Source organism: Corvus kubaryi, unplaced genomic scaffold (assembly GCF_017639235.1).
Source record: "Corvus kubaryi isolate FWS band 111438036 unplaced genomic scaffold, C.kubaryi_AGA036_p1.0 136, whole genome shotgun sequence".
NCBI classification, from domain to species: domain Eukaryota; kingdom Metazoa; phylum Chordata; class Aves; order Passeriformes; family Corvidae; genus Corvus; species Corvus kubaryi.
Genome location: NW_024580670.1, coordinates 1,259,568 through 1,275,998, shown reverse-complemented (window position 1 = coordinate 1,275,998; position 16,431 = coordinate 1,259,568). Strand labels below are relative to the sequence as shown.

The following is a 16,431-nucleotide window of genomic DNA, read 5'->3' as shown; positions in this document are numbered from 1 at the left end:
GCTGGGGCTCTGCACCCACCTGTCCCACCTGGGGTGTTCCCGAGGGAAGCTCAGCTGTGCCTGAGTCCAAGCGGTCGCGGTTCTGCTGTGAGCAGCAGGCCCGGCTCTCACTCCTCCACCTACGGCAAGAGGAATGGAATGTTTAACAAAGAGGGATCTGAGTTGGCAAAATCACTTGGTACATTCTGGCTGTGGAAATTGAAGGCATTTTTCTCCGGAATGTGGCGGTGATCACTGGGAATAGCTCCTTACAAACAGGAAATGTCCCTGGCTCCCGCACTCGAGGTGCAGCAATCTCCCTGGATGGAGGAAAAGGTCTCATTTTGTCTCAGAGCTCACCCATTTATGAGCTCTTCCTCATCTGGACGGGCAGTGAGGTGAAATTGCCTGAGCTCTATTAAGCTTTAAACACGAGCCATCCATCCCAAGAAAACACTCCTCAAAGGATTGTGCTTCTCAATTCCACTGCTGCCTGTTGCCCACCTGCCACGTCAATGTGTAGAGAATAAACCCAGACCATTTCCACTGCTTTTCCAGCATGGTGGAGCTGTAAAACTGGGAGGTGATACCAGCAGTTCTATGGACTTCCCCCTGCGAAATCCCCGTTTATCTCCTCTAAGTTAGGAGCTGCTGTTTGTCCAGTGGGAACTCAGTGTATGGGACCTCCTGGCAGTACTTAGAATGCAGTCGAAAAAAATCTTTAAACAAGTATTGCCCAAAATACTCATTTGTGTTCACATTTTAATGTATTGTGTTTAATATCTTGTGTTTTCTCTCACTAGACTGGAGATGATGGAGAAGTAAGAATGTCAACTCTGTCTAATGCCAGGTTTGAGACCTTGTGTCCTTCTGCTTTCCCTGTGAACAGAGCCTGGGGAGAGGAGCTGAGGAGCAGCCCTGGGGGTGTCCATGGGAGGATGATGAGCTGAAGGCCTGCTGTGAGTGACCATCACCTGATTCCCCCAGGTACCTTCCCCTCGGGATGGGCTCCCCTTTGCTGGCTGTTTAATCCCCAGAGAGCTCATCCCCAGCTTTTCTCTCGACTGCTGTAAATACAGTTTCTCTAAAGGCTGCTGTGGCCATTCCTAGATGGGCTGAGGGATGGCCTGTCCCTTCCCAGTTATTTAATAACCAGCATTTACTGGGATCCCCAGTAAGAGTCTCTGGCTCTCCCTGAAATGCTTTCTGAGCTGAAAACCAGATAATACTGGAACTAACTCAGACATTTTGGGATATTTCATGTCACAGAAATAGGGTAGAATTACACAAAAAGTATTGATTCCCATTTATCACTGCTTCATAATACTTTTTTATTAAACTTTATTTAATCCTTGCTTTCCAACTCATTCCATTGTCGCCGGCTGTGCCAGACATTGATGATTTATTATGTCCTCTTAATAGATATACATTTGGAGTTCCAGAGGGGAGAGCCATATTAGTTCCTTCAATCTTTTCGAGTGCCCGGAGAGGATTGCTTTGGGAAACACTTGCTTAAAAAGCCTTCCTAAAGCTCATTTCCAGTTGGAAGTAACTCCAGTGATGGGTTCAAAGCAACTTGAGCCAGGGTTTGAAGAAAAGGTTCCTGTTTGGGAGCCTGGATAAGTGGAGATTTTAGAATATTTTGTTTTCTCTTCCTCCAGAGTGTCACATCCCATAGGATCAGGGGCTATGGGGTTGTTTTATGTGGAAATAAGGACAAAGCAAACCTCATCCTTACAGTTTTTCCCTTCTTCCCAGCAGCTGTTGGGAGCACAAATATTACCCTGCTGTATATGCACAGCTATAATTTGAAATTATAAATAGTGCCTAATTTTCCTGGTATTTACTCCACAGACATAAATAGAGCTCAAACTAACTGGAAAATAAAAATAAAAGAGCACTTCTATCTCATGGAGATGTCAGTGCTAGCTTGAATTTACTTTGATCTGATTAAGTATTGCATATAATTTTTCATCACACTGTATATTTAACAAAATCAGTCTGCGATTTAATGTTTAGAAGAAAAATAGTGACAAATATAAATGCTATTTATTAAGCAGCAAATAACCATGGCCTGTCAGCAAAAGAGTTGCTTTTTATAGTAAGTGAGTGTCAAAGTAATTCAAATGGTTGGATATTTCAGGTCAAAATGTGTTGTTGTTTTTTTTTTTTTAATGGGCAGATTGAAAATTCCGAAATTTAGCAAAATAATTATTAGCCATAATGCTCAAGAAGCAATTTATTCAAGAAGTAGAGCTCCCTATTTGTGGAGTTTTGAGACATTTCTTGCATTTATTCCTATATTACAACTTACTTATGATTTATTCAGACTTGTCCTCTCTGTGGAATGAAAGGGTGTTGTGCCACTGCCATGTGCAGTGGAGACTCCCCCCAAAATCACCTGTGTTGGATTCATTTATTGATGTGATAGCCCCTGAATGCATTTGCTCTTTTATTTTAAACTTACTCATTTCTCCTGGAGACACAACTGAGGTTTGTGATAGTCATCACCCAGACTGCAGCGTTTTCCAACCCAAAACACGTCCTCCAATCATTTCAGGGAGCGACTGAGACAATTTGTTAACGAGCTGATGTCTGGAGTGGCTCCTCATATTGAGTAGCACCCTAGAGCATGGAAATTTTCTTTATTCCTGGCTGTTAATAAGTTATTATTCCCCCATTATCATCACTATTATTTATTAATGGCTGTTCCAGTGCTTTGGTCATGCTCATCATCCTGGTTTCCAGCAGCAATTCCGGGATGTTGACGCTGTCCCACTTTCCCTCGGTGCCAGTAGGACTCTCCTGCAAAGACACCCAGAGGTTACTCTGCTGCGAGCGAGGAGAAAATCCTGGCTTTGATCCTGGCAACTTCTGGGGAGTGGAATTTCCTGGGAGGCATGGTCTGATCCACTGCTGGGTAGTTGGAGTTGCTCCTTAAATTCCAGAGGGCTGGTGAAAGCTTGGAATCCCCCAGAACCAGCTTTAGCTCCTGGAGCTGTTCCTGGTCTGTTCCTGGAGCTGTTGGTGAGAAATGGCACAAGGTTTTAAAGGCTCTTGGGGAGAAGACACGGAAATACAGAAGGGATGAAGGTTTTTTGTGCTTCTGCACCTCCTTTCTGGTTTTTATCACTCAGGAAAGGTTTGATCAGCTCCTGCCCCTCGCTGTGTGCTGACTAAGGTGGGTCCTGCTTCAGGTTTTGGGTGAATGCTTTAGGAAGGCAGCACTTGGAGCTGGAAGGATGGAACAGCTTTGCTCCAGCCAGCAGGGCTCAGGGGGTGCTGCCTGTGGCTCACATGAGGGGGAGTTGCTCCACTGGCATCACCTTCCTTGGTGCCTCCAGCATTTCTCACCACTCTCCAGGATTTCTCCTCTCCTTCCAGCAGAGTGCATTGCAGCAGTGCTGTTCAGCTTTCCTAACCCTGCTCTCCCTGTTTTGCTCAGTGCGCTGTTGTTGATTTTATTTTTTATGTATTTTTTTAAAATTTCCAGTGGATTGCTTTCAGAGAAATGTTCACCAAAACACACAAAGAGCCGTGGGGCTGTCCCTCCCATAAGATGTGCACAGCACCAGCTCCAGCTGAGATGTGATGAGCAGAAGCTGCTGCTGCCTCAGACAGAAAGAGCCTCTTTCATTCCACCTGTGGGAATCATTTCTCATGGTGCATTACAAGGCTGTGCCCATCTGGGCATGGGGACAGGGAACAGGGATGGGGGAAAAGGGGGCAGGATGTGGGGGCTGCTCTCAGAAACCCCTCTGCTTCCAGAGCAGATGGACAGCTGGCAAATCAAACAGGCTCCCAGACGTGGTGAGTTCCTATTTACATTTATAAAAATTCCCCACTCTTCTGCCTTCTGCTGGAAATTCTCTCGGTAACTCAAAGCTTTTGGTGAAACTGCTGAGGTTCCACATAACCAGAGCTCCAGGGGTGGCTATCCCCTCCTGCCCAGCCTTGGATGCTATCACTCTGCCTTTCCAACCAGAAATATTTGTTTAAATAGCTTGATTTGTTTCTGCTGACTCACAGCTTAATGGGATTTTAAATCTGTTTGTCTCAGTGCCTCGTTCCAGTCTCTGGGTGTTCCCTGGGACAACTCCATCATCTCCCAGGGCATCCAACCCAAAGGGCAGGTCAAGGTCCATGGGCAAGAACCCAGCCTGCAGGGGGGAACAAGGGCATGGATGGGGGGAAGAGAGCATGGATGGTTTGTGCTCTGCAGGAACCTTTGCAAGGCAGGAGATCTTCTCCCAGGTTTTTTCCTCTTGACCGCACTGGTTTTGTATGGAGGGGAAAAAACCCAAGGGCTTTTCTATGTTCTGTGTTAGTTTTTTAATAGCTCAGCACTCGCTGGATCTTTGCAGTGTTCAAGACCTCATGAATTTTTAAAAGAAACCCGACTGAAAACACAAACAGAACATGTTTGTACCCGGGAGGAGCTTTCACACCTTTTCTGGCTGTTCTGTGAGTTCCTTGGGGTCACAGCTCCTCCTGCAAGGCTGGAGTGCTCCCTGTAAATCCCTGGGACATATCCTTGGTGGTTTGGGCTGTCCCAGGAGTGTGGCATCACTGGCTTTCACCTTGCTGATGTGAAAACTCAACGTGGAGTACTTGGGACTTGCCAGCAGAGCTGGGATTTGCTGGGGGCCACTGAGGGTCCCTCTGAGGGACACCCCAAGGCTGTCATCCATAGGCACCCTGCTGGGCCAGCACTGCCAAGCACACAGGAGCAAGGAATGTTTCTTCCCATTAACCAACCTTGGTTCCAGTAACAATTTCGGTGGTTTCCTCCAAGGGAACTTGGGTTCAAAGGAGTTAGTGGTCTGTTCAAAGGGTTTCATGTTATGTGAGGCCCTGGCACAGGGTGCCCAGAGCAGCTGGGGCTGCCCCTGGATCCCTGGCAGTGCCCAAGGCCAGGCTGGACATTGGGGCTTGGAGCAGCCTGGGACAGTGGGAGGTGTCCCTGCCCATGGCAGGGGTGGCACTGGGTGGGATTTAAGGTTCTGTCCTATGATTTAAGGTTCTCCAAGGTTGTACCTGCACCAGGCAACACCAAGGCCTCTCCTTTCCCTGAAGCAGTTCCCAATATTTCTGCCTTATATTACCATTCTTCAGTGGAGAACATTTTCTCTTTTCAGCAGTCTTTCTGATATATTTTTTTTTTTTTCCGTTCCCTTCTGGTCCATTTTGTGAGAAAATTGAAGCACTTTTCAGGACATGTTGCTTCAGTGGAAGGGAAATAACCCTTTTCTTCCCTGGTGGAAGCAGCACTGTCCAAACTGGTGAGGTTCTTTCCCTCCCAGACATTTCTGTGCTCCCGGAAGGGAAGCTGGGCAGTCATTCTTTTGCCACATGGAAAATGAGAGTTCTGGTGTTGGATTTTAAAGCAAGAACAGCATGTAGATGCCTACATGCCATGGGAAAACAGTATTGCAAAATCTGCTACAAAAAGCATTTCGGGAAAAATTGCCCATGACAAAGGACAGGCACTTTTAATCTCATTTTCAGAATTTACAGAAAATCTGTTGTGTGCCTTAACTGGCTTCTTGGAATACATTGTCTTGTGCCAGAGTCAGGGAGAGTGTAGGAAGGAGGAGGGGCTAAGTGAGAGGTGCTCTGAAATGCAGCAGTTCAGCTTCTCTTTGGGTCTCTGGATCTTCAGAGATTGTCATCTTCTGAGCCAGATTCCTGAGGTGGAAGTTAGAGGATGCTGGGCACTGCCCAGGCTCCCCAGGCCACGGTGACAACCCCAAGGCTGCCAGAGCTCCAAGAGCATTTGGACAATTGGGGTTGCTGGGGTGTCTCTGCAGGGCCAGGAGCTGGACTGGATGATCCTTGTGGGTCCCTTCCATCCCAGGATATTCTGTGATTCCAAACCTTTCCCAGTTCTCCCTCCATCAGTAATTCTCTGCAGGAAAGAGTAAAATACTGCACTGATTTCAGGTGAGGTGATTTTTTCCCCTAAATATCCCCAAATCTTGCACCAGACACAGGGCAAACCTTGTCCCAGTGCAGCAGCAAGTCCTGTCTCTGTCAGGTGTGTGGGTGTGCCTTGCTCCTGTCCCTGGGCTGTGCCAGTGGCTCCCCGGGGATGACACAAAGCTGCTCCTCAGTTCCCTTCAGGGAGCCCTGCACTCCTTGTTTCTCTCATCCTGGGACTGCACAGCCCCTGGAGCCACGTGCCAAGAGCAGCAAGTAGGACTGGAGAATTCTCATTCTTAAGCAATTTAATCCTACAGGCTAGAAACTCCTTGGGATAGCAAAATCCAGGAAAAATACAGCTTTTATGGCCTTTAAATCAAAGATTCCTGACAGGCTAATAATGGGCTGCTGTGCTCTTGGTGACAAGGATTTTGCAGTGGCAGCGTTAGGAATTGCCTTTGTCATTGCTCCTGGCTGGACATGGACTGGTTTATATATGGATCCTTCCCAGGGGTGGTGCAGAGCGGGAGGAGCAGGAATGCTGGTTAAATAAATCCAACCTCCACGCCTGGGCTGGAGTTTCGAGCTGTGGAGCCTTGGACAGGGTAATTACAAGGCAGGGCATTGCAGAAGTGTTGAGCAGCAGCTCATTAGCACAAGGGCTTTATGTCTGTAGTGTAATGTGAGTTAAGTTCTCCTCCTTGCCAGGACTAATTGTTGAATATTTCGATAAACATTAGCTCTGCAGAAGGAAAGGGGTCAGGAGCAGCTCTTCAGGGAGATGTTATGTTAGGAAGCTGCTTTAACAGGCTCCCTTGTACTTCTGAGGCTTCATAAGGAAAGGCTGGGGATACTTCAGCCTTGATCTCCTAAACCGCTTTGTAGTCCTGTTTACAGTGGCATTATTTGTGTGCTGGAAATGATGTGTGTGCTGAAGTGCTCTGCTGGACTGGGGCAATGGGATCTTGACAGGGAGAGGCTCCCTTTTCCCAGCAGCTTTTAAGTTGTTTTTATCAGCTCCCAAAGAGAATCTTGGTGAAAAGCTCTTGAATTTTCGCTGGCTGGGAAACAAACAAACATATATTTAGAATATATGGTGCTGTTGAAGGGGGTGAAAGGAGGGGATTCAGAATTTGCGTTTTGGCCCTGCCTCTGTGTGTGGGAAGGGCCATGTGTGGATGGGGAGGAGTGAGAAAGTGCCTCAGCCAGGTGTGTTTTCCAGGCCAACTTTGGAAAGTCTCCCAAGCAAACTCATTTATCCCATCCCATTGTATTTCTATTTCAGTGTGCACTGGAGGTGACGTCAGGTATACATCAAGCAAATGGCTCAGGAGAAGGAAACTGTCGGGCAGCCATAAATTAAAGAGAGTTATGGGCGAGTTTGTGGGTTCTCAGCTCTTAATACACCTTGCAGCTTTAGCATAGCAGTTGAGCTCACAGTGAGACAAGAGTTGACAGGATTATATTTTATTTTAAGAAGTTTATATTTTAAGAAGCCCATTTGCTGCTTTCTTCCTCTCCTACTTCAGTTTTTGTCTTGGAAACAAACGATTATGGAACTTGGGCTTCCTTGTCACTGTCTGAAGTGCCCCCTCAGGTCACTTTTTTTCGGTCTTCCCTCTTTTCCTGCACATTTAGGAGCATCTGGTCCAGAAGATGAAGTGTGGGGTTTTGTGGGTGCTGTGTGGGATGCTGGGGCTGGAGCTGGCCTTGCCCTCTCCCATGTACCTGCAGTGTGGAAGGAGGGCATGGAACAGCTCAGACCTGAGGTTAAATGTGTGCCCCACGGCGTCTTCACAGGATAAATTGAAGTATCTAAATGGCTTCATGATGTATTCCAAAATAGATGTCTATAAATATCTTCATTTTTTTATATATGCATAGATGGAGGGAGGTGGTTCTGCCCCTCTGCTCCACTCCAAGGACTGCTTGCAGCTTTTCATTTTTTCTGAGGAGAAGGGGCAGAGCAGGACAGGGCCTTGTCCCAGGGGATCCCTTCTCTGCTGGTGCCTGCAGGTGTGCAGGGCTGCTGGGGCCTGGGGCAGGGATGGCTCCCAGCCCACCACTTGTCTCCTGACAGGCAGAGATTTGGCACTCTGCTCTCATGGCAGGCTCCAGCTTCATTTGCCTGTGCTTTCAGCCACTTCTGACTCACTGGAACATCCTGAACAGCAGCAAAAGTGACAAAAAAAAGGACAGAACCCAAGGACTGTGTGTGGTTATTTACCCCAGTTTGTGCCTGGGGCCCCAAAGAACTCCAGCTTTCCTTGTTTTCCTTCAGCTGGGCCAGCTCCTTGCCCCTGGCACAGGTGAGAGAGGGCAGACCTGGGGTGAACCCTGTGCTGGGGGATGTGCTGGCCCCGAGCACGGGGTGACCCCTGGGGACACAGTTTAGCCGCTGCTGTGAGCAGGTCTGCCCGTGGCTGCTGGCAGATCTGCCAGAACCAGGAAAGCCTCTTTGCTGCTGCCTTTCTCTCTGCAGTACTCTGCTCCTCACTGCCAAGAAATGCAGTCCATTTTTACAGAAATTGTTTTGAGCCATAACAATATCCTGTAGAACAGCAAGCTCTTGGAGGTAGAGAGAAAGCAGCATTTAAAATAAAAAAAAAAATGTATTCAACTAGAACAGTTGATGGTTTTCACATTCATTTATAATAGAGCAAAAGGAAAACCCCATGAATTCACCTTTCTGTGTATTCCTGCAAATTGGAATGCCTCGTACCTTGTTTATTTGCAATTCTCCCCACATTTTTGCAGGATAAATCAGCTTGGATGCAACAAGAACCAGCCTCGTTCCTGCCAAACCCTCAGGGACCTGAGGACAACTAAACCGAGCTGGATCCTGCAGGATGGGCAGAATTTAGAGGCAGAACTTTGGTCCTGCTGTGCAGCCCAGGCCAGGGTAAGTCAAATGTTGATGTGGTCCAGCTCTAGCTGGGAACAGATCTGATCTGTCCTCACTCACTCACTCACGGCTGGTCCTGTTTCCCTGCTCCCTTCCCTGCTGTGGACAATCCCGGGAGTGCTGCAGTGGGATTTGGCAGTGGAGGAGCTGCTCCTGCAGGGCTGGTGTGGGTCACTCCCTTCTAAGAGACCTCCAGAGTGGTGCCAAATCCCTGAGCCAGGCTCTGGGGCTGCTGGAGCTGAGCTGCCCCATCCAGCATTAGATGGAAGGTTGGGGTAGTGGTGCCTTCAGCCCGGCCCCTTGCATAGCTCCTGGTCCCTTCCAGTCCTGGCCAAAGGGTTCTGACCATGCAGGCTGTGGGGCTGGCCCTTGCAGGCTGACCCAGCCCTGCCTTCAGTCCCCTTACACTCAAATTTTGTGCTGTAAATGATGTGTAAATAATTACCCAGAAATGCAGCTGCTCTGAGTTACAAATGGGAACTTCAGCAGGTCCCTGGTCCCAGGTGAAGCTTCTGAGCAGTGCTCTGGTAAAACCAAGGAGCAGTGCAGGAGCAGAGGGTTCCTCATCTTCAATATCACACTGGCTGGTGACCTTTTTCTGCCACTCCACGAGTGAGGGATGCTGCCAGTTCCCAAATAAAGCACTCTACAAGTGGATTTGCAGTCAGGAATGAACAGGGAATGTGTTAGAGGCCTGTCAGTGCAGCTGTGTGGTTTCTGTGGAGAAAGCACCGGGTAATGTGTTAATTATCCCATTTTTATCCTGTGTGGCCTAATGCCATTCAGAAAAATAAAATCCTGTAAGGGGAAAAGAGCCCATGGAGAACAGTGTGTGAAACATCCCCATTTAATGTATGGCCCAGCACAGCCGAGGGGAATGTTCTTGTTTGGTACTGGGCACGATAACGATGATTACCTGGGTGAGAGAAGCAGGAGCTGCTCCTTTAGTCCGTGTTTGCTGCCCGCCCTGAGTTTGAGGGAGGAGCTGAGCCCTTCCCAGCGTTTCTTTGCTGTTGGGTACAAATAAAAACTGAATTAACGGCAGAGCCTTCCCCAGCAGCTCCCATTTGTGAGGATGTCTTTGGGAACTCAACGGTAAATCAGTAATTGTGTGTTGGGAAATGGCAGAGACAAGTTCATACACATTTGTTATGTAGAGAGACCTCTCCAGGTGCTCCTCTGCTCTGCCATTACTGTAATACATGGTTTATTTTACCAGCTTGTGTATCTCACTGAGAAATGGATCTATCAATTTATGTAGGCATTGTGGTCCTCTTTCCATTCCTGTAATAGCTGCTGTATTTCAGCCATTTATGTACTGCACTAAACTCTTTTTTTTGTTCAGAAAATATTTTTGCCTTAAAACACAAGTTGCAGCAGATACAGTTATAGAAATGCCCCATTCTCTGGGAGCTTTCTTGGGAGTAAAAAGCTCATTTTAGCTCAGATTTTTTGAGAAGTCTCTGAAGGCAATTAAAAAAGCAAACCCTAAAATTCTATGGAGTTCTGAGTGCCCACAGTGGGGGTTAAAGTGATTTTTAGCTGTGCCTGGGGTTTTTCTTACCTAGGGGTATGATTGCCTGATTTTCCTGTCTAGTCAGGTCTGATGCTGGTGGGTCTGAAGTACCCAAGGCCCTTGGGGAGGTTCAGCCCTGGTGCCCCTTAGACTGACCACATTTCTCCCATTGAATTTTTCCATTTCAAATTTTTCTAGGCCCATCCCAGCACAACCCTGGGACTTATTTTGCTCCAGTGACAGGCACAGTTGTAGAAAAGTCTTTAGAAATTGAGCTAGAGACGTACAAAACTAAGGTCAAAAGGATTTTGGTGGAAAAGTGGGATGTTGGAGTCCTTTAAAGAGAGCCCTGAGAAAAGATGGTCTGCCCAGACTTCGTTTGTTGTCTGTCTAGACTTTGCAGCCCTCAGGATGTTTTTGTTTCTGCAGCTCTGAATTGTGAATGGCCTTTAATTTTTCTACCTCACAATTCAACAAAAGAGCAGGAGGAATAAAACAGAAGGAGGAGTAATGGCAGTGGGAACGGGTAGAATTGTGGCATTCAGGGGGTGTGACAATCCAGCGAGGACGTTTCTGTTGTCTCCAGTGAGTTACTTCTAAGGAGACAAAGCACGGGTGCAGGCAGTGACTGCAGGCTGTCCAGCTCCCTCTGGATGCATCCCTTCCCTCCAGGTGCATCCCTTCCTTCCAGCACCACCCACCTTGGTGTCCTGGGACACCTGGAGAGGGTGCCTTGATCCCACAGTCTGTGTCCCTGTGGAAGATGTCAAACAGCGTCAGTCCCTATCCCGAGGAACATCCCTGGTCACTGCTCTCCCTGCACATGGACAGCACCTGGAGCAGACAATTCCTTATCCCTGAGTTGTCCATCCACCAAATCCAGTCTCTCCAGTCTGGAGACAAGGATGTCACGTGGGCAGCATCCAGTGCTTTGCACAAGTCCAGGTAGCTGACGTCAGTCGCTCTTCCCTTCTCCACCAACGCTGTGACTCTGTCCCAGAAGGCCACCAAATTTGTCAGGTCTGATTAACCTCCTGTCTCCTTCTTTAATCTCCCCCAAACAGTTTTGGGATAAAAGATGTGCTCAAGATGAAAGAAAGAGTACCACTACACAAAGGCATTAATGCTCACAGAGCTCAGCAAGAGAAATGGAATCTTTTATCCCAGCTGGAGCATTTCTCCGAGTGAAGAAGTGACAAACTCATGATCCACTCCAGCACCATCCCTGAGGAGCTGGCCAAGCTGGCTGCAGCCATCCCAAGCCAGTCACTTGGACCAGTTTGGGTTTGGCTGCTTCGTGAAATGCAGTAAAATGACAATAAAGTGGCTGTTGCAGGAACTTGAAGCAATTCCCAGGGGATCTCTTCAGAGGCTGCAGCTCGATCCCAGGTGAACAGGGCTGAGCTGACAGAGCCCTTCCCCTCCGTGGAGCACTTGTGCCTTGCCCTGCTGCACTTCAGGAATTCTCTGTCTGCAATTGCTGCTGCTTCTTCACCTTTGGGCACACCCAGAACTGCTGGGATGCTCCACTCACCACAGTTGTTGCTTTGGGGTCTTCCCCTTTCCCAGTAAATCCCTACAGTACCAGTGCTCATCTTTGCCCCATTAGCTGTTCAAAAAGGAAGCGTGATCCTTGGAAAATGGGGAATGTGGAGTTGTTGGTGCTAGAACTGGGGCTGGAAGTGAATGCCAGTGTCCCCCCATCAGGCAGGAGCTGTATCCAGACACAGCTGTCCAGCAAACCCCTGGAATTGCAGGAGATGGGGAGAGGTTTGGAACAGTCACTGTGGTAACAGCAGGGACTCAGGATTCAGCTGGAATAAAAGGTGTGTTTAAGCCAGGGAAGTGGATCACTCTCTTACACCAATATTTAACTAGAGAAATAGATTCCTTCAGGAATGTGTGTAACTCAGAGCTGTCTGACAACATTTCAGAGCTGAGGGATCCAAAAGCTTCAAAAATCTCTATATAAATAGTGTTAAATAGCGAGGTTTTTTCTGTAAATTTAACTGATTTTTTTTTCCTTTGAAATTAGGGGATGTTCACAAGGCCATGCACAAAATAAGTATGAAAATTGTGGATATTTCAGATGAAAATCATGGAGATACTTTCTCAATGTGGAAGTGGTGCCTTGAAAACTATTTGGGAAAGTTCCTGCTCGCTCTCCATGGAGGATTTTGGCTGCTGTGCTTAAGAGTGAGTAGAGCTGCTTTGCCAGTTCATTCTGAGTTTTAACATGGCGGTGAAAAAATGTTTTGAATGATAACATTCTCTGATGGGGTCTTAACTTCCTTTGTATTGTTAACCAAAATTAAAATCTGCATTTTTATGCCAGCAAAGTCTCCACAGGTAAAACTTTAATGTACAACATATGGAATATGTATTTTAATAATTCAGTGCAATTGTGATGGAAAAGAAACCATTGGTGCTGGTATTTGAGCCTTAATGAACATTGTGATGCCTTTAATCACCTTGATCTCGTTGGCATTTCAGAAGAGCTGGGTCTGGAAGAGGTGATGATAATATTTTAATATTAACATCAAATATTCATGAAGCAACAGCAGTAGTTAGTTCTCACATATTACAACTTTGGTATTGTTTTAGTACTTACTCCATTGCTCTGGAGGTGGCGATGGTTGGACTCACGATCTTAAAGGCCTTTTCCAATCTTAATAATTCCATGATTTATGACACCTTCTAAAGCACTGCCCTGATCCCTTCACTCAGTTCTAACAGTCCCAATGATATCTGTGGATGAAGTTGATTTATGTTTGAGTGCAGGGTCAAAGAGCAATCAAACAGATCCTAAATAGTGATCAGTTACTCAAGAAATACCCATGGGTAAATAATAATAAATAAATTAATAACTGGTTGTTTTAATCTTATTCTCAGGTAGAAGCCAGTTATTCTTTATGGCTCATGAAACAAATGTGGCTCAAAAAACCTCAAACACTTGGTATAAAAAAATATATATTTCACTGATTAAAGAAGAATTAAATTATAATTTGATTCTTTTGGACTTTGTGTGCTGTGCTACAGGTGTAAGACTAGGAGCTCCTTAGTTTACATTGGTACCTCTCACATTGTCTCTTGGCTTCTGAGATGACTTTGTTATTCAGAACTGCTCCAATCAGTTCCTGATTTTACTGTCAGCCTGAAAGGAGCATATTTGAACTTCAAAAAGAAGAGCTGAGGGGGGGAAAAAAGAAACAGATTCAAAAATAGATTCCTGCAGAAAGTATAATCAGGAGTAATTTTCTTTTTGCAGAAATACTGCAAAACAGACTCTGCTTGTTCTAAAGCAAGGGAAATATTGGAAGATCACTCTCTAGTGGTAGCAGCCAAATAGGTTTTTGAAAGTGTAGTGAGTCCACCATAATTTTACATCTAATTCTGTGTTTTCCTCATAACAATTTACTGTTTGTTTTCCCCATATTTTCAGTGTCACTCGCAGGGCTTGGTGGAGCAATTTTCCCATAAACAACAGTGGGATTGTGGTGCATGTCAAAGGGAAAGGAGGGCTCCGGGGGAAGTTTTGATCTCCAGAGCGAGCTCTGCTCCCTGGGATCAGCTCCTGCCAGGGAGAGCTGACACCCCCCGAGAGCCTCTGGGGCAGGAGCTCTCTGAGGGGGAGCAGACTCACAGAACAGCAAGGAGATGCTCTGAGCCTTCTCTTTGAAGCCATTGCTCTCAGATTTCATTTTATTAATTCATTCTATTACTTACTAATAAAGTGATCTTCCATTGGAAGGTGGAGGGAAGGTGTTTATTCCGTGGGGGTGGATCCTGAGTCTTGTTCCAGAGCTGGCTCTTGTGAGAACGTGTTGTGCTTGCTGCCAAATTTGGGGGGTCAGCACTCCATCTCCTCCAAAGTGACATTCAGGGGTGCTGATTTAAACCAGCCAAAGCTCCAATAGTCTTCAGTCAAATGTGATTTTAATTCGCTGTGCCAGGCTGCCTCCTTGGGAGGCGTTAATTGCTGTATTTGGCCTGTGAATTCTGCCTGGGTGGATAATGGGAACTGATGTTGGTCACTGTGAGTGAAACTGAGAAAAGATCTTTTCTGACGTGGCTCAGTCCATGCCTAACATTGCTGATGGAAATTTAAAGGAAGTCATCAAGGATTCCCAGTGCAATGAGAGAAATGCAGGAAACTCTGGCCACAATTAGGCTGGGATGGCAAAAGAGTTGGAGCCAGAAGAGACAACCTGTTTCCTAAGCACAGAAGGACTTTTTCCAGGTATAAATTCTGAATTTAAACTGTAATATTTAAAGCAGTTTAGTCCTGGTGAGGAGCAGTTTAGTCTGGGAGGAGATTTAGATTGAACTAAAAGTTACTGCATTCATCAAACCAGCTCCAGCAGACTTGTTTTTAAAGGCACCAAATATAATTTCCAGAAGTGTTTATCTAATCACATCAACGGGATAAGTGCTTGGGCACTTCTCAAAATACCACTGGGAACTTCAGGAAAAATCTGAACTGTCTGGAGCATGGATAGCTGTGGTTTTTTATGGTCATTAATATTGGGTTTCATACCACAGGAGCTGCTGGCATTGCTGATTTGTCACAATGTCACATTCTTGTTGTACCCAGAATATTTAAGGTTTGTGCCAGTGTCATTGTGGACACCTCAGTTTGCAACCTCATTTCAGATTCCCTTTGTCCAGTGCCCGTCAGTGAAACATCTGCTGCTCATATGAAATGATTCAGTCACTTAATCACCCCAGAGCATTGATCTGTCTATAACCTTTTTTAGAATAAAGATTTAATGTCACTCTTGGAGGTTGTAGCTGATACCTCCAGTCTGGTCTTGCTGCAGTTTAGGAAAGCTGTTAACACATTCTTATCTTTTGAGAGTTCTTTTTTAAATACGAAAGGTGAGCAAAAATATCTTTTATTTCCATTGTCTTAGCAAGTGTTTAACTTGCTGTTGAGTATTTCAGGAAAAAGGAGTCAGATATTATGTTGAAGACACTGATCTGCTTTTAAGACATAAAACTGAGTAAAGAAAGATGGTCAAACACCCAGAGCAGATCCTGACCCTTTCTAACCAGTGAGGAGGTGAAGTAACAGCATTCCCATTTCCCTCATTTTCCCTGGAGCTGCTGCAGGTTTGGGATCAGGATGGTGCCCAGCACTGGACTAAAAGGGTTTTGTGGAAGGCTCCAGTTAATCACTGGGATCTAGGGCATGCTTTTCAAGGCTCTGCAGGCTGGGAGAATCACCTGCATTCATCTCTGTCTCAATAAGGTTTGGATGGCAGAATTGCTCTGCTGCCCTGCAATTGAGTTAACTTGACAGCCAGAGTCTCATTGTTATTGGCCAATACCATTAATTTTGATGTGACATATTTCTTGCTAATGGGAACATTCATATTATCAGTATTTTCAAAAGGCAGGAGGAAGGAAAAAAGCTCTCCCACAACACTATCAATATTTCCCGGGCAGGCAGTGCAGGAGGGAACATTCTGCTTTCTAGAGCCTTGCTTTTATTGATTGCTAGAGGTCTTAAAAACATTTTCACCTTTTTTTCTGCATACTTTTCCCCTTCAGAGGCTGCAAGTGCACGTGAAGAGGAAAACTAACATAAACAGGTAAAAAAACATGGAAAAGCAAAAGCAACTGTGTTTCTGTGAGGAATCCTGAAACACCAGATCTGTTTGGGCAAAGGGAGCACTGTGCAATAGAAACAGCTCAGTGGGGAAGTGAAGTTTAAAGCAGACTAAGGAATAACTCCTGGACACAGGAGTTATCTGGATTTGTAATGGGTTGGAGTCCTGCTTTTCCTTGATTCTTGTGTGCTGGGAATAACTGGGCTGGTTTCTGTGGGGTGGCAGGGGCTGCTGTAGAGATGAGCACAACTGGGAATTTAAACCCCAGAGCTGCACAGGAACTGTGGTTCCATGAAAGACCAAAGCAAACTTTCCTGCTGCTGCCAGGCAGGGGCTGGGGTGGGCCTGATGTTTATTCAGCTCCCAGGAGCATCCAAGCAGGAATTCTGCTTCAGAATGCCCTGGCAGGTTTGTGAGCTGATCGTGTGTCCTTCCCCCTGAAAGCTCTTCCGTTAACCTGGGCAATGGATTTGTTCTCTGCTCTTGTCTCTCCTAAA

The 16,431-nt window shown here is 46.2% G+C and overlaps 1 long non-coding RNA gene across 1 annotated transcript; it reads left to right on the top strand.

The window, feature by feature from the left end:
- The first annotated feature begins 732 nt into the window (after positions 1–732).
- Positions 733–15,924, top strand: LOC121676879. The gene is made up of 4 exons (XR_006020643.1): positions 733–966; positions 8,659–8,803; positions 12,358–12,518; positions 15,876–15,924. It is a non-coding gene; the product is annotated as an uncharacterized LOC121676879 (long non-coding RNA).
- Positions 15,925–16,431: the final 507 nt, after the last annotated feature.